General features: G+C 49.3%; 2 non-coding genes and 8 pseudogenes across 2 annotated transcripts; all 10 read left to right on the top strand.

Moving 5' to 3' along the window:
* Nucleotides 1–4,509: 4,509 nt before the first annotated feature.
* LOC126532439 (5S ribosomal RNA) lies at nt 4,510–4,628 on the top strand (annotated as a pseudogene).
* A 5,399-nt stretch (nt 4,629–10,027) lies between these two features.
* LOC126532448 (5S ribosomal RNA) lies at nt 10,028–10,146 on the top strand (annotated as a pseudogene).
* Nucleotides 10,147–10,661: 515 nt separating this feature from the next.
* On the top strand, nt 10,662–10,780 carry LOC126532335 (5S ribosomal RNA). Its single transcript, XR_007599753.1, has one exon. It is a non-coding gene; the product is annotated as a 5S ribosomal RNA (ribosomal RNA).
* Nucleotides 10,781–11,293: 513 nt separating this feature from the next.
* LOC126532050 (5S ribosomal RNA) lies at nt 11,294–11,412 on the top strand. The gene has a single exon (XR_007599723.1). It is a non-coding gene; the product is annotated as a 5S ribosomal RNA (ribosomal RNA).
* Nucleotides 11,413–11,925: 513 nt separating this feature from the next.
* On the top strand, nt 11,926–12,044 carry LOC126532152 (5S ribosomal RNA; annotated as a pseudogene).
* A 514-nt stretch (nt 12,045–12,558) lies between these two features.
* LOC126532268 (5S ribosomal RNA) lies at nt 12,559–12,677 on the top strand (annotated as a pseudogene).
* A 5,351-nt stretch (nt 12,678–18,028) lies between these two features.
* Nucleotides 18,029–18,147, top strand: LOC126532202 (5S ribosomal RNA; annotated as a pseudogene).
* A 502-nt stretch (nt 18,148–18,649) lies between these two features.
* Nucleotides 18,650–18,768, top strand: LOC126532217 (5S ribosomal RNA; annotated as a pseudogene).
* A 515-nt stretch (nt 18,769–19,283) lies between these two features.
* On the top strand, nt 19,284–19,402 carry LOC126532275 (5S ribosomal RNA; annotated as a pseudogene).
* Nucleotides 19,403–19,909: 507 nt separating this feature from the next.
* On the top strand, nt 19,910–20,028 carry LOC126532252 (5S ribosomal RNA; annotated as a pseudogene).
* The last annotated feature ends 4,936 nt before the right edge of the window (nt 20,029–24,964 follow it).

Here is a 24,964-nt window from a genome sequence, read left to right as displayed (position 1 = left end):
GGACGACGGTGCGTCATCGTTGACCCGCAGGATCAACAGGTGAAGCTAAGGCTTCACTGGCTGCTGTACGGTGTTGCCGACGAGGACGTCCGGACGGCATTCGCGGCTTTCGGCAAGGTGGAGGAGGTGAGCCGGGAGCGGTGGCGCGTCGAAGGCATGGGAGCGAAGACTTCAACCACCAGGACCGTCATTTTGAAATTGAAAAGCGGCATGAAAGTGGAGGACCTGCCCCATCAGATCCGCGTCGGCGGAGAGTTGGCCTTGGTCGTCGTGCCCGGTCGACCGATGCAGTGCCTGCGCTGCCACGGCACGGGACACGTCCGCCGTGAGTGCAGATTCCCCCGCTGTTCTCTATGCAGACGTTTCGGCCACGTCGACGCTGACTGCGTAAGATCTTATGCCACCGTAACAGGCCCAGTAACTTGTGACGTTGCGGCAGAGCACGTCATGGACGTGGCCGAGGCGGAGGACGCTGCTAAAGGAACTCTAGACGCGGTCCCGACAGCGACAGCCAGTGGAACGACGAGTTTGGCCGTAGACAGCAGGGTGGCTGAGACTACCGTGAAGCCGAGTGGGACGGTGCAGGGCGCGACCGCTGAGGGCCAGCCTACGCGGAGCAGTAGTGAGGACCCGCCCGACAACGATGCGACGGCAATGCAGCAGGAGGCCGTCCTCGACGGCGACCGGACTTCGACTCTTGGTGCGCCAGTCAAGCGCCCCCATGACCAGACTAAGGACCGCAACGACGGCGCGACCAGCACCAGCGAAGGGCCGCCTACAAAGACGCCTCTTGGGAGGCGCACGAGCTTGAAACCAAAGCCGAATGTCCCACCTGAGAGAAAGCCTGCGGACAAAGTGCCGCCCACAAACAACGCCGGGAAACCGGGAGGTCCCGGAGGCGGCTAGCCGAGGGCTAGTCGTGAACGGTAAGCACCATGCTCCGGGCCTACTTTTATCTTTAGCTCAACATGGCTCAGATACCGTCCCTTAATATTGCCACTTTAAACGTGAGAGGGTTGGCGGCTAGTCGTAGGCAAAGTCAAGTCCTACGGTTGGTCACTGACCACGACGTCGACGTACTAGCCGTCCAGGAAACTAAGGTTGACGGGGAGGAGGAGACCGGGAGCATGGTGCGCCGTTTCACGTCTAGGTATTTTGCGGTGGTAAGCCATGCGTTAGGCACGGCTGGGGGGTGCATTCTTTTTGTGAAGAAACTGCCTGGACTGCAGATTCAAAGTACCTTTTCTTGTCAATCTGGAAGGATTGTTTTTTGCGATATTGTTTTGTGCGATTTTCAGTTCCGTGTCATATGCGTATATGCACCAAATTCAGTAGAAGAGCGTGCCCGTTTCTTTTCGAACCTTTCGCAGTATGTTCGATGCGATAAGCGCGTTATGCTCTTAGGAGATTTCAATTGTGTAATGAGCGCTAGTGACAGAGCCAATAATGCCGGTGTGCGTGACAGAAGCAGTGAAGTCTTGTCAAAACTAATGAGTGAAAATGAACTAGATGACGTTTTTGATTGTCTGGAAGGGGGGCGTGACGTGCCATTTACACGTTTTCAGGGCAGTAGCCATGCGCGGTTGGACCGAATCTACATTTCGCTGCATACAATTCCAAGATGCCACGGGTATTCTGTAGTACCCGTATCGTTCTCAGATCATTGTCTCGTAATATGTAATGTCGGTATAGGGAAACGGAAACATGCGTTTAATTGGGAGATGTGGAAAATGAATGCCTCGTTATTAAATGATGAATCTTTTGTAAAGGCAGTACGGAATGCCATTAATGAAATACGCAAAGATGAAGCTGAAACAATAGCTGAAAAGTGGGAATGTTTCAAACAAAAAGTTAAAATGAAAGCCTTAGAAAGGTCAAGCTGCCTCAAATTTGAGAGGGAATATAAAGAAAAGGCTTTGCGAACACTACTTCAGCAGCTGATAACGATGGAGTGCAGAGAGCCTGGTCTGTACAAAGACGATGTGCGAAGCGTCAAGGAAAAGCTTGAACAGTTCGATAAAGAACGTTATCAAGGTGCCATCGTGCGTGCACGAGCAGATGTATTAGCGGCGGGGGAGACGCCCACAAAAAGGGCGCTTGGACTCGAGAAGGCGCACGGACGGCGAAACCATGTGGATAAGATTATAATGAACGGGGTTGTTGTTGACGACAACGAAAGCATAGGACGCGCCTTCTGTCAGTACTACCAGTCGCTCTTTGCATTTCAGGCAGCGAATGTAGAGAGTTTCAAAGCCGATTTTCTTCAGCGAATGCCGAGACTGGGAGATGACGCTAAAGAACGATTGGAAGGCAACATTACCGAGAACGAAGTTGAAAAGGCAATCGGCGATTTGAACTCGGGCAAGTCGCCTGGGCCTGATGGACTCTGTGCGGGGTTATATAAGGCTTTCAAAAGAGAACTGGCCCCATTGTTAGCAGACGTACTCAATGACGCGTACAAGAAAAAATTATTGCCCCCATCTTTTGGAAAAGCACACACAATACTAATCCCTAAGAGTGATCAAACAGACAAACTCAGATTCGTGTCATCCTATAGACCGATATCACTAACAAACATTGATTACAAGATCTTTATGAAGATTTTAGCTGCGAGACTTCAAGGCGTCATCAAGGACATTGTCGGAGACCACCAAACTTGCGGCATCAAGGGACGGTCCATTTTTTCGAACATCCATCAGATGCGGAGCGTGCTCGAGTGCTGTGACGTCACCGATGGTGGCGTTGCAGTTCTTCAGCTCGATTTGGAGAAAGCGTTCGATTGTGTCGCTCATGTTATTTTGTTTGCCATCTTGGATCATGTTAATGTCGGTTCCATCATCAGGGAGGGCGTGGCCTTGGCGTACCAGAATTGCACAACAAGATTAATTGTCAATAAGTCTCTGGGGGCCCCCATTAACATCATGCGTTCAGTACGCCAAGGCTGTCCCCTCAGTCCGCTATTATTTGCCATATACATAGAAGCAATGTGTGTAGTAATTAACGGAAATGACAAAATACGTGGTTTCAGATTAGCAGCGACAGAGGTGAAGCTGCTCGCATATGCAGATGACATTGCAGTGTGTTGCACAGACAGACCAAGTGTAACGGAAACAGTATCGGCAGTGAAACATTTCTGTGATGTCACGGGTAGTAGAATAAATTGGGGCAAATCCCTAGGCCTGTGGCACGGGAAATGGGAGTCTGCACCGGACAACTTCGCGAACCTCAACTGGGTCAAAACGCCGACGAGGTATCTGGGCGTTCCTCTCAATAGCTACAATAGTAGCGATGAATATTGGAGGAGCCAAGCCGATGAAATGAAAGAAAAGGCGGACAGATGGAAGGATGTGAAGCTGTCTATTTTTGCAAGGGCGACAGTCTGTAATATGTTTTTTGTCACGAAGTTATATTATGTCATGCAAGCGTTGTATTGCTCGAGAACAAATGTGCAAAGGCTGCACAGAGTGTTCGCTGTTTTCATCTGGGGGTCAACATGGGAAAGGTGCAGCCGAACAAATTTGTTTAGGAGAGTGAAAGACGGGGGTGTGGGTTTGGTTCATCTTTTTGTTAGACAACTAGTCAACCGATTCTTGTTTTTTCGCGATGTGCGCCATCCTTTTCTGCGCACAGTATGCCAGCTCAGGTTGAGCGGTGCTTTGCCGGCACATGTCGTTAGTACGGCATGCGTTACCGGATCACTTCGTGGCTTCTTTAAGGAAGTGGCCGACAGCGTAAGATTTCTTTCTGTTCGATTTTCAATGGATTACCTTTGCGATGTTAAAAGGAAAAGATTGTATAAAGATGTGTGCGACATTGTTTTCCCAGTGCCGTTATACAGAGCCATTTACAGTGGAGGGCCAGGACTTGATGTACTTAAACGCGTAAAACACATGGAGGTGCCACCAGGGGTAAAAACGTTTTTTTTTAAGCTTCACACCGGTACGCTCTCAGTGAAGACTTTCATGGAAGAGCGAGGTTGTATCGTACCATGGGGAACGCATTGCTTGATCTGCAAAAAGCAGGAAACCATAGATCACGTTTTTTTGGAATGTTGGGAGGGCTTCTTTTTCTGGGACGTCTTAAAGCGAACCCTGAAAAAAGAGTTACCGGTGGACCCCCAAGGGATAAGGTATCTGACAATTAAGGATGATGACGGGGTTCCATATGATTTCATTATGTTAAACGCTCTCCACTGTATATGGCGGGCTCGTATGGCAGGGTACTATTGTGATCCTGACGCTAGGCCCGCTCGCGATTATTTCAGAGAAAGTATGTCGCGATTCATAGAAATACAGAAAATGCAACAATGTGTTCCGGAATGGCTGTGGAGGCTAGAACCTCTGACAGCCATGAAGGAATTTTAAGTTGACAACGCCTGTCCAATAGGGACAGACGGCTTTGTTGCACGGTGTGACTCTTTTCTTTCCTTTTTGTTTTTATTGCAATTGTGATACTGTAATGTGTGGAAACTGCACGTTCTGCGAAAAAACCGGTAATAAATAAAAAAAAAAAATCGGCCATACCATGCTGAATACGCCGGTTCTCGTCCGATCCCCGAAGCTAAGCAGCATTGGGCTCGGTCAGTACTTGGGAGGGAGACCACCTGGGAACACCGAGTGCTGATGGCACCCTTCTTTTTGCTTTTTTTTTATTGCGTGCTTCTGTGACTTATTTTTTTTTCTTTTTTTTACACTCACGTGTGGGTGGTTTTATTTACTGTTACGTTCAACTGGCGCAGCCTACTGGTAGAGCCAACGTCGAAGTGCAAAAACAATATGCAAGCCGCTAGGCGATTGTACGCGCAGTGACGGTGGTAACCGGTATAAGTAATGGTGCAAAATTTAGTCGCACAAACTGCTAACCGTTTACCTATTACACCCGTATCCAGCTCAGTGACAATCAATAACTTGGCTCATTACTAGCGCCAAACGTGGGCTGCAGCGGACGCAAATCGTTGCGCTCGTCCTCTTGTTTTATTGCGAGCTCGACTCGGCAGCGACTAACCACAACAAACGGAGCAATCCACGTACACGACGTGTGCCTGTACTGTCAACGGAAAGACAGTGCCGCGTGCGTGCTGTAGCAATACGTTGCGAATGCACATAGCACGATACAGGTGCAGTCGTAAACATAGCATCCCTGCCATCGGCCATACCATGCTCATTCTGCTTCCGGCAGCCGAGCTGAGCGGTCAGCAGAGTCATGGGCTCCAGTGGAGCAGCGACAGCGGCCACTTCTGGCCGCGGAACCAGGCTAAACGACGACAAGGATTATGCCTTTATTTTGCCGCAACTGCCCAAAGGACAATTGGTGATTAATACCGTCTTTTTGCACGGTGATGTACGTGCGAGACCGTACAAGGTGGAAGATTTCCGGGACGCCCTTCTGCCGACGGGCTTGCTGCCTGATGTGGTATGCATAGGGGCGTACCAGATCAACCACGTCTGGGCAGTGACCTTCAACGATGCGACTGCCACAAGAAGGATGCTGGACCGTAAGGAACTTCAAGTGAAGGGACGACGGTGCGTCATCGTTGACCCGCAGGATCAGCAGGTGAAGCTAAGGCTTCACTGGCTGCTGTACGGCGTGGCCGACAAGGACGTTCGGACGGCATTCGCGGCTTTCGGCAAGGTGGAGGAGGTGAGCCGGGAGCGATGGCGCGTCGAAGGCATGACAGCGAAGACCTCAACCACCAGGACCGTCATTCTCAAATTGAAAAGCGGCATGAAAGTGGAGGACCTGCCACATCAGATACGCATCGGCGGAGAGTTGGCCTTGGTCGTCGTGCCCGGTCGACCGATGCAGTGCTTGCGCTGCCACGGCACGGGACACGTCCGCCGGGAGTGCAGAGTCCCCCGATGTACCTTATGCAGACGTTTCGGCCACGTCGACGATGACTGCGTAAGATCTTATGCCACCGTAACAGGCCCAGTAGCTAGTGAAGTTGCGGAAGAGCACGTCATGGACGTGGCCGAAGCGGAGGACGCTGCTAAAGGAACGCTAGACACGGTCTCGACAGCGACAGCCAGTGGGACGACGGCTTTGGGCGTGGTCAGCAGGGTGGCTGAGACTACCTTGAAGCCGAGTGGGACGGTGCAGGGCGCGACCGCTGAGGGCCAGCCTATGCGGAGCAGTAGTTAGGACCCGCCCGACAACGATGCGACGGCAATGCAGCAGGAGGAGGCCGTCCTCGACGGCGACCGGACTTCGACTCTTGGTGCGCCAGTCAAGCGCCCCCATGACCAGACTAAGGACCGCAACGACGGCGCGACCAGCACCAGCGAAGGGCCGCCGACAAAGACTCCTCTTGGGAGGCGCACGAGCTTGAAACCAAAGCCGAATGTCCCACCTGAGAGAAAGCCTGCGGACAAAGTGCCGCCCACAAACAACGCCGGGAAACCGGGAGGTCCCGGAGGCGGCTAGCCGAGGGCTAGTCGTGAACGGTAAGCACCATGCTCCGGGCCTACTTTTCTCTTTAGCTCAACATGGCTCAGATACCGTCCCTTAATATTGCCACTTTAAACGTGAGAGGGTTGGCGGCTAGTCGTAGGCAAAGTCAAGTCCTACGGTTGGTCACTGACCACGACGTCGACGTACTAGCCGTCCAGGAAACTAAGGTTGACGGGGAGGAGGAGACCGGGAGCATGGTGCGCCGTTTCACGTCTAGGTATTTTGCGGTGGTAAGCCATGCGTTAGGCACGGCTGGGGGGTGCATTCTTTTTGTGAAGAAACTGCCTGGACTGCAGATTCAAAGTACCTTTTCTTGTCAATCTGGAAGGATTGTTTTGTGCGATATTGTTTTGTGCGATTTTCAGTTCCGTGTCATATGCGTATATGCGCCCAATTCAGTAGAAGAACGTGCCCGTTTCTTTTCGAACCTTTCGCAGTATGTTCGATGCGATAAGCGCGTTATGCTCTTAGGAGACTTCAATTGTGTAATGAGCGCTAGTGACAGAGCCAATAATGCCGGTGTGCGTGACAGAAGCAGTGAAGTCTTGTCAAAACTAATTAGTGAAAATGAACTGGATGACGTTTTTGATAGTCTGGAAGGGGGGCGTGACGTGACATTTACACGTTTTCAGGGCAGTAGCCATGCGCGGTTGGACCGAATCTACATTTCTCTGGATACAATTGCAAGATGCCACGGTTATTCTGTAGTACCCGTATCGTTCTCAGATCATTGTCTCGTAATATGTAATGTCGGTATAGGGAAACGGAAACATGCGTTTAATTGGGAGATGTGGAAAATGAATGCCTCGTTATTAAATGATGAATCTTTTGTAAAGGCAGTACGGAATGCCATTAATGAAATACGCAAAGATGAAGCTGAAACAATAGCTGAAAAGTGGGAATGTTTCAAACAAAAAGTTAAAATGAAAGCCTTAGAAAGGTCAAGCTGCCTCAAATTTGAGAGGGAATATAAAGAAAAGGCTTTGCGAACACTACTTCAGCAGCTGATAACGCTGGAGTGCAGAGAGCCTGGTCTGTACAAAGACGATGTGCGGAGCGTCAAGGAAAAGCTTGAACAGTTCGATAAAGAACGTTATCAAGGTGCCATCGTGCGAGCACGAGCAGATGTATTAGCGGCGGGGGAGACGCCCACAAAAAGGGCGCTTGGACTCGAGAAGGCGCACGGACGGCGAAATCATGTGGATAAGATTTTAATGAACGGGGTTCTTGTTGGCGACAACGAAAGCATAGGACGCGCCTTCTGTCAGTACTACCAGTCGCTCTTTGCATTTCAGGCAGCAAATGTAGAGAGTTTCAAAGCCGATTTCCTTCAGCGGATGCCGAGACTGGGAGATGACGCTAAAGAACGATTGGAAGGCAACATTACCGAGAACGAAGTTGAAAAGGCAATCGGCGATTTGAACTCGGGCAAGTCGCCTGGGCCTGATGGACTCTGTGCGGGGTTATATAAGGCTTTCAAAAGAGAACTGGCCCCATTGTTAGCAGACGTATTCAATGACGCGTACGAGAAGAAAGTATTGCCCCCATCTTTTGGAAAAGCGCACACAATACTAATCCCTAAGAGTGATCAAACAGACAAACTCAGATTTGTGTCATCCTATAGACCGATATCACTAACAAACATTGATTACAAGATCTTTGTGAAGATTTTAGCTGCCAGACTTCAAGGCGTCATCAAGGAAATTGTCGGAGACCACCAAACTTGCGGCATCAAGGGGCGGTCCATTTTTTCGAACATCCATCAGATGCGGTGCGTGCTCGAGTGTTGTGACGTCACCGATGGTGGCGTGGCAGTTCTTCAGCTCGATTTGGAGAAAGCGTTCGATTGTGTCGCTCACGTTATATTTTTTGCCATCTTGGATCATGTTAATGTCGGTTCCATCATCAGGGAGGGCGTGGCCTTGGCGTACCAGAATTGCACAACAAGATTGATTGTCAATAAGTCTCTGGGGGCCCCCATTAACATCATGCGTTCAGTACGCCAAGGCTGTCCCCTCAGTCCGCTGTTATTTGTCATATACATAGAAGCAATGTGTGTAGTAATTAACGGAAATGACAAAATACGTGGTTTCAGATTAGCAGCGACAGAGGTAAAGCTGCTCGCATATGCAGATGACATTGCAGTGTGTTGCACCGACAAACCAAGTGTAACGGAAACAGTATCGGCAGTGAAACATTTCTGTGATGTCACGGGTAGTAGAATAAATTGGGGCAAATCCCTAGGCCTGTGGCACGCGAAATGGGAGTCTGCACCGGAGAACTTCGCGAACCTCAACTGGGTCAAAACGCCGACGAGGTATCTGGGCGTTCCTCTCAATAGCTACAATAGTAGCGATGAATATTGGAGGAGCCAAGCCGATGAAATGAAAGAAAAGGCGGACAGATGGAAGGATGTGAAGCTGTCTATTTTTGCAAGGGCGACAGTCTGTAATATGTTTTTTGTCACGAAGTTATATTATGTCATGCAAGCGTTGTATTGCTCGAGAGCAAATGTGCAAAGGTTGCACAGAGTGTTTGCTGTTTTCATGTGGGGGTCAACATGGGAAAGGTGCAGCCGAACAAATTTGTTTAGAAGAGTGAAGGACGGGGGTGTGGGTTTGGTTCATCTTTTTGTTAGACAACTAGTAAACCGATTCTTGTTTTTTCGCGATGTGCGCCATCCTTTTCTGCGCACAGTATGCCAGCTCAGGTTGAGCGGTGCTTTGCCGGCACATGTCGTTAGTACGGCATGTGTTACCGGATCACTTCGTGGCTTCTTTAAGGAAGTGGCCGACAGCGTAAGATTTCTTTCTGTTCGATTTTCAATGGATTACCTTTGCGATGTTAAAAGGAAAAGACTGTATAAAGATGTGTGCGACATTGTTTTCCCAGTGCCGTTATACAGAGCCATTTACAGTGGAGGGCCAGGACTTGATGTACTTAAACGCGTAAAACGCATGGAGGTGCCACCAGGGGTAAAAACGTTTTTTTTAAGCTTCACACCGGTACGCTCTCAGTGAAGACTTTCATGGAAGAGCGAGGTTGTATCGTACCATGGGGAACGCATTGCTTGATCTGCAAAAAGCAGGAAACCATAGATCACGTTTTCTTGGAATGTTGGGAGGGCTTCTTTTTCTGGGACGTCTTAAAGCGAACCCTGAAAAAAGAGTTACCGGTGGACCCCCAAGGGATAAGGTATCTCACAATTACGGATGATGACGGGGTTCCATATGATTTCATTATGTTAAACGCTCTCCACTGTATATGGCGGGCTCGTATGGCAGGGTACTATTGTGATCCTGACGCTAGGCCCGCTCGCGATTATTTCAGAGAATGTATGTCGCGATTCAAAGAAATACAGAAAATGCAACAATGTGTTCCGGAATGGCTGTGGAGGCTAGAACCTCTGACAGCCATGAAGGAATTTTAAGTTGACAACGCCTGTCCAATAGGGACAGACGGCTTTGTTGTACGGTGTGACTCTTTTCATTCCTTTTTGTTTGTATTGCAATCGTGATACTGTAATGTGTGGAACCTGCACGTTGTGTGAAAAAACCGGTTATAAATAAAAAAAAAAAAAATCGGCCATACCATGCTGAATACGCCGGTTCTCGTCCGATCCCCGAAGCTAAGCAGCATTGGGCTCGGTCAGTACTTGGGAGGGAGACCACCTGGGAACACCGAGTGCTGATGGCACCCTTCTTTTTGCTTTTTTTTTTATTGCGTGCTTCTGTGACTTATCTTTTTTTTCTTTTTTTTACACTCACGTGTGGGTGATTTTATTTACTGTTACGTTCAACTGGCGCAGCCTACTGGTAGAGCCAACGTCGAAGTGCAAAAACAATATGCAAGCCGCTAGGCGATTGTACGCGCAGTGACGGTGGTAACCGGTATAAGTAATGGTGCAAAATTTAGTCGCACAAACTGCTAACCGTTTACCTATTACACCCGTATCCAGCTCAGTGACAATCAATAACTTGGCTCATTACTAGCGCCAAACGTGGGCTGCAGCGGACGCAAATCGTCGCGCTCGTCCTCTTGTTTTATTGCGAGCTCGACTCGGCAGCGACTAACCACAACAAACGGAGCAATCCACGTACACGACGTGTGCCTGTACTGTCAACGGAAAGACAGTGCCGCGTGCGTGCTGTAGCAATACGTTGCGAATGCACATAGCACGATACAGGTGCAGTCGTAAACATAGCATCCCTGCCATCGGCCATACCATGCTGAATACGCCGGTTCTCGTCCGATCCCCGAAGCTAAGCAGCATTGGGCTCGGTCAGTACTTAGGAGGGAGACCACCTGGGAACACCGAGTGCTGATGGCACCCTTCTTTTTGCTTTTTTTTTATTGCGTGCTTCTGTGACTTATTTTCTTTTCTTTTTTTTACACTCACGTGTGGGTGGTTTTATTTACTGTTACGTTCAACTGGCGCAGCCTACTGGTAGAGCCAACGTCGAAGTGCAAAAACAATATGCAAGCCGCTAGGCGATTGTACGCGCAGTGACGGTGGTAACCGGTATAAGTAATGGTGCAAAATTTAGTCGCACAAACTGCTAACCGTTTACCTATTACACCCGTATCCAGCTCAGTGACAATCAATAACTTGGCTCATTACTAGCGCCAAACGTGGGCTGCAGCGGACGCAAATCGTTGCACTCGTCCTCTAGTTTTATTGCGAGCTCGACTCGGCAGCGACTAACCACAACAAACGGAGCAATCCACGTACACGACGTGTGCCTGTACTGTCAACGGAAAGACAGTGCCGCGTGCGTGCTGTAGCAATACGTTGCGAATGCACATAGCACGATACAGGTGCAGTCGTCAACATAGCATCCCTGCCATCGGCCATACCATGCTGAATACGCCGGTTCTCGTCCGATCCCCGAAGCTAAGCAGCATTGGGCTCGGTCAGTACTTGGGAGGGAGACCACCTGGGAATACCGAGTGCTGATGGCACCCTTCTTTTTGCTTTTTTTTTTATTGCGTGCTTCTGTGACTTACTTTTTTTTCTTTTTTTTACACTCAGTGTGGGTGGTTTTATTTATTGTTACGTTCAACTGGCGCAGCCTACTGGTAGAGCCAACGTCGAAGTGCAAAAACAATATGCAAGCCGCTAGGCGATTGTACGCGCAGTGACGGTGGTAACCGGTATAAGTAATGGTGCAAAATTTAGTCGCACAAACTGCTAACCGTTTACCTATTACACCCGTATCCAGCTCAGTGACAATCAATAACTTGGCTCATTACTAGCGCCAAACGTGGGCTGCAGCGGACGCAAATCGTTGCGCTCGTCCTCTTGTTTTATTGCGAGCTCGACTCGGCAGCGACTAACCACAACAAACGGAGCAATCCACGTACACGACGTGTGCCTGTACTGTCAACGGAAAGACAGTGCCGCGTGCGTGCTGTAGCAATACGTTGCGAATGCACATAGCACGATACAGGTGCAGTCGTAAACATAGCATCCCTGCCATCGGCCATACCATGCTGAATACGCCGGTTCTCGTCCGATCCCCGTAGCTAAGCAGCATTCGGCTCGGTCAGTACTTGGGAGGGAGACCACCTGGGAACACCGAGTGCTGATGGCACCCTTCTTTTTGCTTTTTTTTTTATTGCGTGCTTCTGTGACTTATTTTTTTTTCTTTTTTTTACACTCACGTGTGGGTGGTTTTATTTACTGTTACGTTCAACTGGCGCAGCCTACTGGTAGAGCCAACGTCGAAGTGCAAAAACAATATGCAAGCCGCTAGGCGATTGTACGCGCAGTGACGGTGGTAACCGGTATAAGTAATGGTGCAAAATTTAGTCGCACAAACTGCTAACCGTTTACCTATTACACCCGTATCCAGCTCAGTGACAATCAATAACTTGGCGCATTGCTAGCGCCAAACGGGGGCTGCAGCGGACGCAAATCGTTGCGCTCGTCCTCTTGTTTTATTGCCAGCTCGACTCGGCAGCGACTAACCACAACAAACGGAGCGATCCACGTACACGACGTGTGCCTGTACTGTCAACGGAAAGACAGGGCCGCGTACGTGCTGTAGCAATACGTTGCGAATGCACATAGCACGATACAGGTGCAGTCGTAAACGTAGCATCCCTGCCATCGGCCATACCATGCTGAATACGCCGGTTCTCGTCCGATCCCCGAAGCTAGGCAGCATTGGGCTCGGTCAGTACCTGGGAGGGAGACAACCTGGGAACACCGAGTCCTGATGGCACCCTTCTTTTTGCTTTTTTTATTGCGTGCTTCTGTGACTTATTTTTTTTTTTTTTTACACTCGCGTGTGGGTTGTTTTATTTACTGTTACGTTCAACTGGCGCAGTCTACTGGTAGAGCCAACGTCGAAGTGCAAAAAACAATATCCAAGCCGCTAGGCGATTGTACGCAATGACGGTGGTAACCGGTATAAGTAATGGTGCAAAATTTAGTCGCACAAACTGCTAACCGTTTACCTATTACACCCGTATCCAGCTCAGTGACAATCAATAACTTGGCGCATTGCTAGCGCCAAACGGGGGCTGCAGCGGACGCAAATCGTTGCGCTCGTCCTCTTGTTTTATTGCCAGCTCGACTCGGCAGCGACTAACCACAACAAACGGAGCGATCCACGTACACGACGTGTGCCTGTACTGTCAACGGAAAGACAGGGCCGCGTACGTGCTGTAGCAATACGTTGCGAATGCACATAGCACGATACAGGTGCAGTCGTAAACGTAGCATCCCTGCCATCAGCCATACCATGGAGACGCGTCTTGGCTACCGAAGTGGAAGGACGTGCTATCATGTGCTCCCTTGTAGGGGCGGTTTCAGCGGCCCGTGTGGGCCGTGGTATCAGGTGTACTGAAAAGCCGGCTGAAGACTACCAGGTTGTTCTGCCTCATCTGCCCACAGGTGCTTCTGTTTTAAACACCGTTTTTTTGCATGCCGATGTGAAAGCCAGGCCATATCGAGTGGAGCATGTCCGAGATAGCCTTGCACGTCTTTCGTTGCTGCCGGAAGTGGTTGCCCTCGGGGCATACCAAATGAATCACCTGTGGGCAGTGACGTTTAAGGATGAGGAAGGCAAGAGGAAGATATTAGAAGCTGAAGCGTTCAACGTTAAAGACCACCGCTGCATGGTCATCGACCCGCGTGACCGAGGTGTCCGACTGAAGCTATACTGGCTGCTTCATGGCGTACCGGACGAAGACGTGCGAGTGGCTTTGGCGCCGTTTGGAAAAGTGACGGAAATTAGCAGAGACAAGTGGAAGGTCAAGGGCTGCATTGACAAAGGATCAACCACCCGCTCGGTGACGCTGAAATTAAATGTGGGCCTCACTGTGGACGACCTACCACACCAACTGCGTGTTGCTGAGGATATGGCGCTCGTCTTCGTTCCTGGCAGAGCGCCGCTCTGCCTCCGATGCCGTTGCATCGGACACATCCGGCGAGAGTGCCGCGTTCCACGATGTGGGGTCTGTCGTCGCTTCGGCCACGATGATTCCCAATGTGTGCGCTCTTATGCCAGCGTTACAGGCCCACTCCAAAGGGACGTAGTATCCGAACACATGATGGACGCCGCAGATGCCGAAGAAGCTAGCAGGGAGGACAACGACGTGGCGAAGACTCCTGCAAAGCCCCTTGAACCCTCCCCAGGAGCTGTCCAGGAAGCGAACCTGGGGGGTGAGCCCTTGGCTGCAGCCCCAGAAACGAAGCCAGAGACTACAACATGCGACGCAGGCGTGAAGGCAGCAAGCGCGTCATCGTCACTGCCGCAAGAAGTCGGCCAGGAAGCAACGGACGTCGAGATGCTTATGACCGGAAGCATCGCTGCAAAGCGTGCTCACGAAGACAATGGCAATACAGGAATAACTACTGCGTCAGGCACCGGCGAACCTCCAACGAAGGCATCGACTACGCGGCGGTCTATGCTTAAACCGAAGTCGAACGTGCCGCCTGGCAGTAGGGTGGCCCCTAAAACGCCTCCGCCCTAGCGGAGGACCCGTTCCAGTAGCCTTCAACGATGACCACAAGAACCCCACAGCTTCGATGTGAGTAGGACGCTTGGCCAAGCAACCCCATGAGATGGCGTCTAACTTTAAATCTAGCCTACGCGTTGCGACATTGAATGTGCGAGGAATGTGTTCGCGCAGGCGGCAGTGCCAGATTAGTCGCATGCTTTTAGAGAATGACGTTGACCTTCTGGCTGTACAAGAAACAAAAATTGAGAGTGAGGAGCAAACAGAACAGATGGTTCAAGTTTTTCGATCTAGATACAGTGTATGTGTGTGCCATGCTGTTGGACGGTCAGGAGGCTGCGTCATTTTTATTCGCAATAGCATATCGGTTGTAGAAAAAGTGTCCACCTGCGAAAGTGGGAGACTTGTCGCATGTGATTTTATTTTTGCTGGTCTACTGTGGAGCGCTGTGTGCATCTATGCACCGAACAAAATTCATGAACGCGAAATTTTTTTTAAGTATGCTGAAGGATTTTTGAAATCAGAACGACATGTTGTGTTTCTTGGGGATTTCAACTGCGTCTGTACAGCTGAAGATAAAACGACGAGCCTCAAAGTACGCGATAGAAGCGCTGAACTATTGAACGCGATAGTAATTGAGAGAGAGCTTGAGGACATTGGTTATGCAATGACGCGAGATGGCCAAGTACGGTATACGCACTTTCAAGGTGATTCCCATGCGAGGCTTGATAGAATATACGTACCGGCGAAGTTTGTACCACTGTGTTCCTCTTATGAAACACAATATCTCAGTTTTAGCGATCATTGTTTGGTCTCGATTACGATTGGCGAAAAACGAAAGAGCGTCAAGTTTAATTGGTTCCTGTGGAAGTTCAATGAAAAACTGCTGCAAGATGAATTGTTTGTCACGAGAGCCAAGGAGTATCTTTCAAATGCCCTGCATACGGAAACCAACTGTTTCATATCAGTGTGGGAGCAGTTTAAATGCGACATTAAAATTGCTGCCATCGATAGAGCATGCGTATTGCGTCACAAGGAAAGGCAACAAGAGAAACAGTTACACAGCGAACTGGTGTACATGTTAGGGGTAGAACATGAAGTGCCTGGAGCGTTTAAAAAAGAAATACGAGAGGTGAAAGCGAAACTCGAGTTGATCGACGAAGATAAGTACCGCGGCGCAATGATAAGGGCGCGCACTGAAAAGTTATGGCTGGGCGAAACGCCCACTAAGCGTGTGCTAAGTGAAGAAAAGAAGCATGCTGCAAATAAGGAGATAAATGAAATTCGATATTACAACAAAATTACACGAGAAAGCGAAGAGATAAAACATGCATTTGTTAAATTTTATACCGAACTTCTTGGAGGAAGAATTTATGACCCCGAGTACTTCAAAGCCCACTTTCTAACTCTTATGCCAAGATTAGAGGACACGGTTAGAGAATCACTGGAATCTGAAATTACCGTGGCCGAAATTGAAGCGGCAATCGATGACTTGGGTAATGGCAAGTCACCTGGGCCAGATGGACTGGGTGCAGCCGTATACAAATTTTTTAAGGCAGAAATGGCAGTGGCTTTACACCGAGTGATCGCTGAATGCTATGAAAAAAAGCAAGCGCCTCTCTCTTTCAGGACAGCGCACGTAGTAATGATCCCCAAAACTGACGATCCTGCAAAATTACTTTCAGTTGAGTCCTACCGTCCCATTAGTTTGACCAATACAGATTATAAAATATACATGAAAGTGTTAGCTAGAAGGCTCCAAAACGTTATTAAGTCCCTCGTTGGCCCGCATCAAACCTATGGCATTAAAGGTAGAACAATTTTTACAAACATACACATAGCAAGAAGTATTCTGGAATGTTGTGACGCAATGCATGACCGCGTAGCTATGATTCAGCTAGATTTACATAAAGCGTTTGACAAAGTTGTACATGAAGTTCTGTTTTTATTGCTGGAGCACGTAAATGTTGGATCTGTAATTACTGAAGGTGTTAAAATGGTGTATCATGATTGCACAGCCAAATTAGTGATCAACAAAGAATTAAGTATGTCAATTCCTGTGCGGTCGAGTGTGAAACAAGGATGTGCGCTGTCCCCTCTACTTTTTGCGATATACTTGGAGCCGTTTTGTTTACGTTTGTTTGCAACACCATGTATTCGAGGCTTCACTTTTTTCAGCAGTGAAGTTAAGGTCTTAGCGTACGCGGACGACATAGCCGTGTTTTGCACTGATGCTAGAAGCGTGCAGGAAGTTGTCAGTGTTGCTAAGGTGTTCTGCACAGCAACTGGTAGCGAGATTAGTTGGCCCAAATGCCTTGGATTTTGGCATGGCAACTGGCAGAGCACACCCGCGGTGTACTGTAATATGAATTGGACTATCTCCCCCGGAAAGTACCTCGGTGTCCCGCTAAATAACTACCTCAATGCTGATGAATATTCGTCTGAGGAAAATAAACGCGTCAAAAATGCTACCGATAAATGGGGTGGCCATAACTTTTCAATGTTCGCAAGAGCTTCCGTTTGTAATATGTTCTTAATTGCAAAAGTGTTCTACGTGTTGCAAGTGATGGCCATGGCAAGAACTTCGGTTCAAAAAATCCACCGAGTGTTTGCGACCTTTATTTGGGGATCGCAATGGGAGCGCACAAGCCGGTGCAATTTGTTTCACAAGGTGAAAAATGGTGCGCTAGGGCTCTCACACCTGTTTTTCAAGCAGCTGGTAAGCAGATTCTTCTTTGTGCGGGACCAAACTGATGTGTTTTTGAGAACTGTGATCCAAGCACGATTGCATGATTATCTATCTGACTTTGTCGTGTCATCTGTTTCTTTCGGAGCTGGACCGCTCAGTCCTTATTTGCGTGAAGTGGTTACTTCTGTACGCCTGCTCAAGGCAAGGTTCTCATATGAATACTTGTGTGATGTCACGAAAAAGCGTTTGTATTCTGATATTCTCGATGTACTTTTACCATTACCGGTTTACCGAGCTGCCTACAGGCTAGGTCCTGAGCGCGATGTGCTAAAGCGCGTTAAAAAAATGCCAGTGAGACCCTCTGCTAAAACGTTCTTTTTTCAATTACATACCGACACTCTCCCTGTAAAGCCATGGTTACAAAGCAAAGGTCTTTTTGTACCTTGGTCGGTAAACTGCTTAATGTGTAATAAGCCAGAATCAATCGAGCATATTTTTATTGACTGCCATGACGCCGTTTTTCTGTGGGACGTCCTACAAAGAACACTTAAAAAAGAACTGCCGATAAGCCCTTTTGGAATCCGGTTTCTTCCACGTGCTGAAACAGGGGAAGCGCCGAGTGACATGCTAATGCTGCTTTGCATGCACAGCGTGTGGAAGACGAGAATGGACATCAGGCATTGTCATATACAGGCTCACTCAGCAAGACACTATTTTGTTGAGAGCATTATATACACACGCGACTTGTTCAGAGAACTATGTGAACCCCCGGAATGGCTTCCTGTACTAGACCAATTGGCTTCTGTGAAGCCCTTTTGAACACCTTACACTGGCCGAGCTGTGGCTGGTGTTTTTAGAATATGTACATGTCGTGTATTTGATCTTCTTGTTTGCGTTTGTGAAAAGGCAATAAAGAAAAAAAAAATCAGCCATACCATGCTGAATACGCCGGTTCTCGTCCGATCCCCGAAGCTAAGCAGCATTGGGCTCGGTCAGTACTTGGGAGGGAGACCACCTGGGAACACCGAGTGCTGATGGCACCCTTCTTTTTGCTTTTTTTATTGCGTGCTTCTGTGACTTATTTTTTTTTTACACTCACGTGTGGGTTGTTTTATTTACTGTGACGTTCAACTGGCGCAGCCTACTGGTAGAGCTAACGTCGAAGTGCAAAAAACAATATCCAAGCCGCTAGGCGATTGTACGCAATGACGGTGGTAACCGGTATAAGTAATGGTGCAAAATTTTGTCGCACAAACTGCTAACCGTTTACCTATTACACCCGTATCCAGCTCAGTGACAATGAATAACTTGGCGCATTGCTAGCGCCAAACGGGGGCTGCAGCGGACGCAAATCGTTGCGCTCGTCCTCTTGTTTTATTGCCAGCTCGACTCGGCAGCGACTAACCACAACAAACGGAGGGATCCACGTACACGACGTGTGCCTGTACTGTCAACGGAAAGACAGGGCCGCGTACGTGCTGTAGCAATACGTTGCGAATGCACATAGCACGATACAGGTGCAGTCGTAAACGTAGCATCCCTGCCGTCGGCCATACCATGCTGAATACGCCGGTTCTCGTCCGATCCCCGAAGCTAGGCAGCATTGGGCTCGGTCAGTACTTGGGAAGGAGACCACCTGGGAACACCGAGTGCTGATGGCACCCTTCTTTTTGCTTTTTTTTTTATTGCGTGCTTTTGTGACTTATCTTTTTTTTCTTTTTTTTACACTCACGTGTGGGTGATTTTATTTACTGTTACGTTCAACTGGCGCAGCCTACTGGTAGAGCCAACGTCGAAGTGCAAAAACAATATGCAAGCCGCTAGGCGATTGTACGCGCAGTGACGGTGGTAACCGGTATAAGTAATGGTGCAAAATTTAGTCGCACAAACTGCTAACCGTTTACCTATTACACCCGTATCCAGCTCAGTGACAATCAATAACTTGGCGCATTGCTAGCGCCAAACGGGGGCTGCAGCGGACGCAAATCGTTGCGCTCGTCCTCTTGTTTTATTGCCAGCTCGACTCGGCAGCGACTAACCACAACAAACGGAGCGATCCACGTACACGACGTGTGCCTGTACTGTCAACGGAAAGACAGGGCCGCGTACGTGCTGTAGCAATACGTTGCGAATGCACATAGCACGATACAGGTGCAGTCGTAAACGTAGCATCCCTGCCGTCGGCCATACCATGCTGAATACGCCGGTTCTCGTCCGATCCCCGAAGCTAGGCAGCATTGGGCTCGGTCAGTACTTGGGAGGGAGACAACCTGGGAACACCGAGTCCTGATGGCACCCTTCTTTTTGCTTTTTTTATTGCGTGCTTCTGTGACTTCTTTTTTTTTTTTTTTACACTCACGTGTGGGTTGTTTTATTTACTGTTACGTTCAACTGGCGCAGCCTACTGGTAGAGCCAACGTCGAAGTGCAAAAAACAATATCCAAGCCGCTAGGCGATTGTACGCAATGACGGTGGTAACCGGTATAAGTAATGGTGCAAAATTTAGTCGCACAAACTGCTAACCGTTTACCTATTACACCCGTATCCAGCTCAGTGACAATCAATAACTTGGCGCATTGCTAGCGCCAAACGGGGGCTGCAGCGGACGCAAATCGTTGCGCTCGTCCTCTTGTTTTATTGCCAGCTCGACTCGGCAGCGACTAACCACAACAAACGGAGCGATCCACGTACACGACGTGTGCCTGTACTGTCAACGGAAAGACAGGGCCGCGTACGTGCTGTAGCAATACGTTGCGAATGCACATAGCACGATACAGGTGCAGTCGTAAACGTAGCATCCCTGCCATCGGCCATACCATGCTGAATACGCCGGTTCTCGTCCGATCCCCGAAGCTAGGCAGCATTGGGCTCGGTCAGTACTTGGGAGGGAGACAACATGGGAACGCCAAGTGCTGATGGCACCCTTCTTTTTGCTTTTTTTATTGCGTGCTTCTGTGGCTTCCTTTTTTTTTTTTACACTCACGTGTGGGTTGTTTTATTTACTGTTACGTTCAACTGGCGCAGCCTACTGGTAGAGCCAACGTCGAAGTGCAAAAAACAATATCCAAGCCGCTAGGCGCTTGTACGCAATGACGGTGGTAACCGGTACAAGTAATGGCGCAAAATTTAGTCGCACAAACTGCTAACCGTTTACCTATTACACCCGTATCCAGCTCAGTGACAATCAATAACTTGGCGCATTGCTAGCGCCAAACGGGGGCTGCAGCGGACGCAAATCGTTGCGCTCGTCCTCTTGTTTTATTGCCAGCTCGACTCGGCAGCGACTAACCACAACAAACGGAGCGATCCACGTACACGACGTGTGCCTGTACTGTCAACGGAAAGACAGGGCCGCGTACGTGCTGTAGCAATACGTTGCGAATGCACATAGCACGATACAGGTGCAGTCGTAAACGTAGCATCCCTGCCATCGGCCATACCATGCTACATTCTGCTTCCGGCAGCCGAGCTGAGCGGTCAGCAGAGTCATGGGCTCCAGTGGAGCAGCGACAGCGGCCACTTTAGGCCGCGGAAACAGGCTAAACGACGACAAGGATTATGCCTTTATTTTGCCGCAACTGCCCAAAGGTCAATTGGTGATTAATACAGTCTTTTTGCACGGTGATGTACGTGCGAGACCGTACAAGGTGGAAGATTTCCGGGACGCCCTTCTGCCGACGGGCTTGCTGCCTGATGTGGTATGCATAGGGGCGTACCAGATCAACCACGTCTGGGCAGTGACCTTCAGTGATGCGAGTGCCACAAAAAGGCTTCTGGACCTTAAGGAACTCCAAGTGAAGGGACGACGGTGCGTCATCGTTGACCCGCAGGACCAACAGGTGAAGCTAAGGCTTCACTGGCTGCTGTACGGTGTTGCCGACGAGGACGTGCGGACGGCATTCGCGGCTTTCGGCAAGGTGGAGGAGGTGAGCCGGGAGCGGTGGCGCGTCGAAGGCATGGGAGCGAAGACCTCAACCACCAGGACCGTCATTTTGAAATTGAAAAGCGGCATGAAAGTGGAGGACCTGCCCCATCAGATCCGCGTCGGCGGAGAGTTGGCCTTGGTCGTCGTGCCCGGTCGACCAATGCAGTGCCTGCGCTGCCACGGCACGGGACACGTCCGCCGTGAGTGCAGAGTCCCCCGCTGTTCTCTATGCAGACGTTTTGGCCACGTCGACGCTGACTGCGTAAGATCTTATGCCACCGTAACAGTCCCAGTAACTTGTGACGTTGCGGCGGAGCACGTCATGGACGTGGCCGAGGCGGAGGACGCTGCTAAAGGAACTCTAGACGCGGTCCCGACAGCGACAGCCAGTGGAACGACGCGTTTGGCCGTAGACAGCAGGGTGGCTGAGACTACCGTGAAGCCGAGTGGGACGGTGCAGGGCGCGACCGCTGAGGGCCAGCCTACGCGGAGCAGTAGTGAGGACCCGCCCGACAACGATGCGACGGCAATGCAGCAGGAGGAGGCCGTCCTCGACGGCGACCGGACTTCGACTCTTGGTGCGCCAGTCAAGCGCCCCCATGACCAGACTAAGGACCGCAACGACGGCGCGACCAGCACCAGCGAAGGGCCGCCGACAAAGACGCCTCTTGGGAGGCGCACGAGCTTGAAACCAAAGCCGAATGTCCCACCTGAGAGAAAGCCTGCGGACAAAGTGCCGCCCACAAACAACGCCGGGAAACCGGGAGGTCCCGGAGGCGGCTAGCCGAGGGCTAGTCGTGAACGGTAAGCACCATGCTCCGGGCCTACTTTTCTCTCTAGCTCAACATGGCTCAGATACCGTCCCTTAATATTGCCACTTTAAACGTGAGAGGGTTGGCGGCTAGTCGTAGGCAAAGTGAAGTCCTACGGTTGGTTACTGACCACGACGTCGACGTACTAGCCGTCCAGGAAACTAAGGTTGACGGGGAGGAGGAGACCGGGAGCATGGTGCGCCGTTTCACGTCTAGGTATTTTGCGGTGGTAAGCCATGCGTTAGGCACGGCTGGGGGGTGCATTCTTTTTGTGAAGAAACTGCCTGGACTGCAGATTCAAAGTACCTTTTCTTGTCAATCTGGAAGGATTGTTTTTTGCGATATTGTTTTGTGCGATTTTCAGTTCCGTGTCATATGCGTATATGCACTAAATTCAGTAGAAGAGCGTGCCCGTTTCTTTTCGAACCTTTCGCAGTATGTTCGATGCGATAAGGGCGTTATGCTCTTAGGAGACTTCAATTGTGTAATGAGCGCTAGTGACAGAGCCAATAATGCCGGTGTGCGTGACAGAAGCAGTGAAGTCTTGTCAAAACTAATTAGTGAAAATGAACTAGATGACGTTTTTGATTGTCTGGAAGGGGGGCGTGACGTGCCATTTACACGTTTTCAGGGCAGTAGCCATGCGCGGTTGGACCGAATCTACATTTCGCTGGATACAATTCCAAGATGCCACGGTTATTCTGTAGTACCCGTATCGTTCTCAGATCATTGTCTCGTAATATGTAATGTCGGTATAGGGAAACGGAAACATGCGTTTAATTGGGAGATGTGGAAAATGAATGCCTCGTTATTAAATGATGAATCTTTTGTAAAGGCAGTACGGAATGCCATTAATGAAATACGCAAAGATGAAGCTGAAACAATAGCTGAAAAGTGGGAATGTTTCAAACAAAAAGTTAAAATGAAAGCCTTAGAAAGGTCAAGCTGCCTCAAATTTGAGAGGGAATATAAAGAAAAGGTTTTGCGAACACTACTTCAGCAGCTGATAACGATGGAGTGCAGAGAGCCTGGTCTGTACAAGGACGATGTGCGGAGCGTCAAGGAAAAGCTTGAACAGTTCGATAAAGAACGTTATCAAGGTGCCATCGTGCGTGCAGGAGCAGATGTATTAGCGGCGGGGGAGACACCCACAAAAAGGGCGCTTGGACTCGAGAAGGCGCACGGACGGCGAAACCATGTGGATAAGATTTTAATGAGCGGGGTTGTTGTTGACGACAGCGAAAGCATAGGACGCGCCTTCTGTCAGTACTACCAGTCGCTCTTTGCATTTCAGGCAGCGAATGTAGAGAGCTTCAAAGCCGATTTTCTTCAGCGAATGCCGAGACTGGGAGATGACGCTAAAGAACGATTGGAAGGCAACATTACCGAGAACGAAGTTGAAAAGGCAATCGGTGATTTGAACTCGGGCAAGTCGCCTGGGCCTGATGGACTCTGTGCGGGGTTATATAAGGCTTTCAAAAGAGAACTGGCCCCATTGTTAGCAGACGTACTCAATGACGCGTACGAGAAGAAATTATTGCCCCCATCTTTTGGAAAAGCGCACACAATACTAATCCCTAAGAGTGATCAAACAGACAAACTCAGATTCGTGTCATCCTATAGACCGATATCATTAACAAACATTGATTACAAGATCTTTATGAAGATTTTAGCTGCGAGACTTCAAGGCGTCATCAAGGAAATTGTCGGAGACCACCAAACTTGCGGCATCAAGGGACGGTCCATTTTTTCGAACATCCAAAAGATGCGGTGCGTGCTCGAGTGCTGTGACGTCACCGATGGTGGCGTTGCAGTTCTTCAGCTCGATTTGGAGAAAGCGTTCGATTGTGTCGCTCACGTTATTTTGTTTGCCATCTTGGATCATGTTAATGTCGGTTCCATCATCAGGGAGGGCGTGGCCTTGGCGTACAAGAATTGCACAACAAGATTAATTGTCAATAAGTCTCTGGGGGCCCCCATTAACATCATGCGTTCAGTACGCCAAGGCTGTCCCCTCAGTCCGCTGTTATTTGTCATATACATAGAAGCAATGTGTGTAGTAATTAACGGAAATGACAAAATACGTGGTTTCAGATTAGCAGCGACAGAGGTGAAGCTGCTCGCATATGCAGATGACATTGCAGTGTGTTGCACAGACAAACCAAGTGTAACGGAAACAGTATCGGCAGTAAAACATTTCTGTGATGTCACGGGTAGTAGAATAAATTGGGGCAAATCCCTAGGCCTGTGGCACGGGAAATGGGAGTCTGCACCGGACAAGTTCGCGAACCTCAACTGGGTCAAAACGCCGACGAGGTATCTGGGCGTTCCTCTCAATAGCTACAATAGTAGCGATGAATATTGGAGGAGCCAAGCCGATGAAATGAAAGAAAAGGCGGACAGATGGAAGGATGTGAAGCTGTCTATTTTTGCAAGGGCGACAGTCTGTAATATGTTTTTTGTCACGAAGTTATATTATGTCATGCAAGCGTTGTATTGCTCGAGAGCAAATGTGCAAAGGCTGCACAGAGTGTTCGCTGTTTTCATCTGGGGGTCAACATGGGAAAGGTGCAGCCGAACAAATTTGTTTAGAAGAGTGAAGGACGGGGGTGTGGGTTTGGTTCATCTTTTTGTTATACAACTAGTAAACCAATTCTTGTTTTTTCGCGATGTGCGCCATCCTTTTCTGCGCACAGTATGCCTGCTCAGGTTGAGCGGTGCTTTGCCGGCACATGTCGTTAGTACGGCATGCGTTACCGGATCACTTCGTGGCTTCTTTAAGGAAGTGGCCGACAGCGTAAGATTTCTTTCTGTTCGATTTTCAATGGATTACCTTTGCGATGTTAAAAGGAGAAGATTGTATAAAGATGTGTGCGACATTGTTTTCCCAGTGCCGTTATACAGAGCCATTTACAGTGGAGGGCCAGTACTTGATGTACTTAAACACGTTAAACGCATGGAGGTGCCACCAGGGGTAAAAACGTTTTTTTTTTAAGCTTCACACCGGTACGCTCTCAGTGAAGACTTTCATGGAAGAGCGAGGTTGTGTCGTACCATAGGGAACGCATTGCTTGATCTGCAAAAAGCAGGAAACCATAGATCACGTTTTCTTGGAATGTT

The sequence above is a fragment of the Dermacentor andersoni genome, chromosome 4 (assembly GCF_023375885.2).
Source record: "Dermacentor andersoni chromosome 4, qqDerAnde1_hic_scaffold, whole genome shotgun sequence".
In the NCBI taxonomy this organism is placed as follows: domain Eukaryota; kingdom Metazoa; phylum Arthropoda; class Arachnida; order Ixodida; family Ixodidae; genus Dermacentor; species Dermacentor andersoni.
This window is presented reverse-complemented; position numbering and strand designations above follow the sequence as displayed.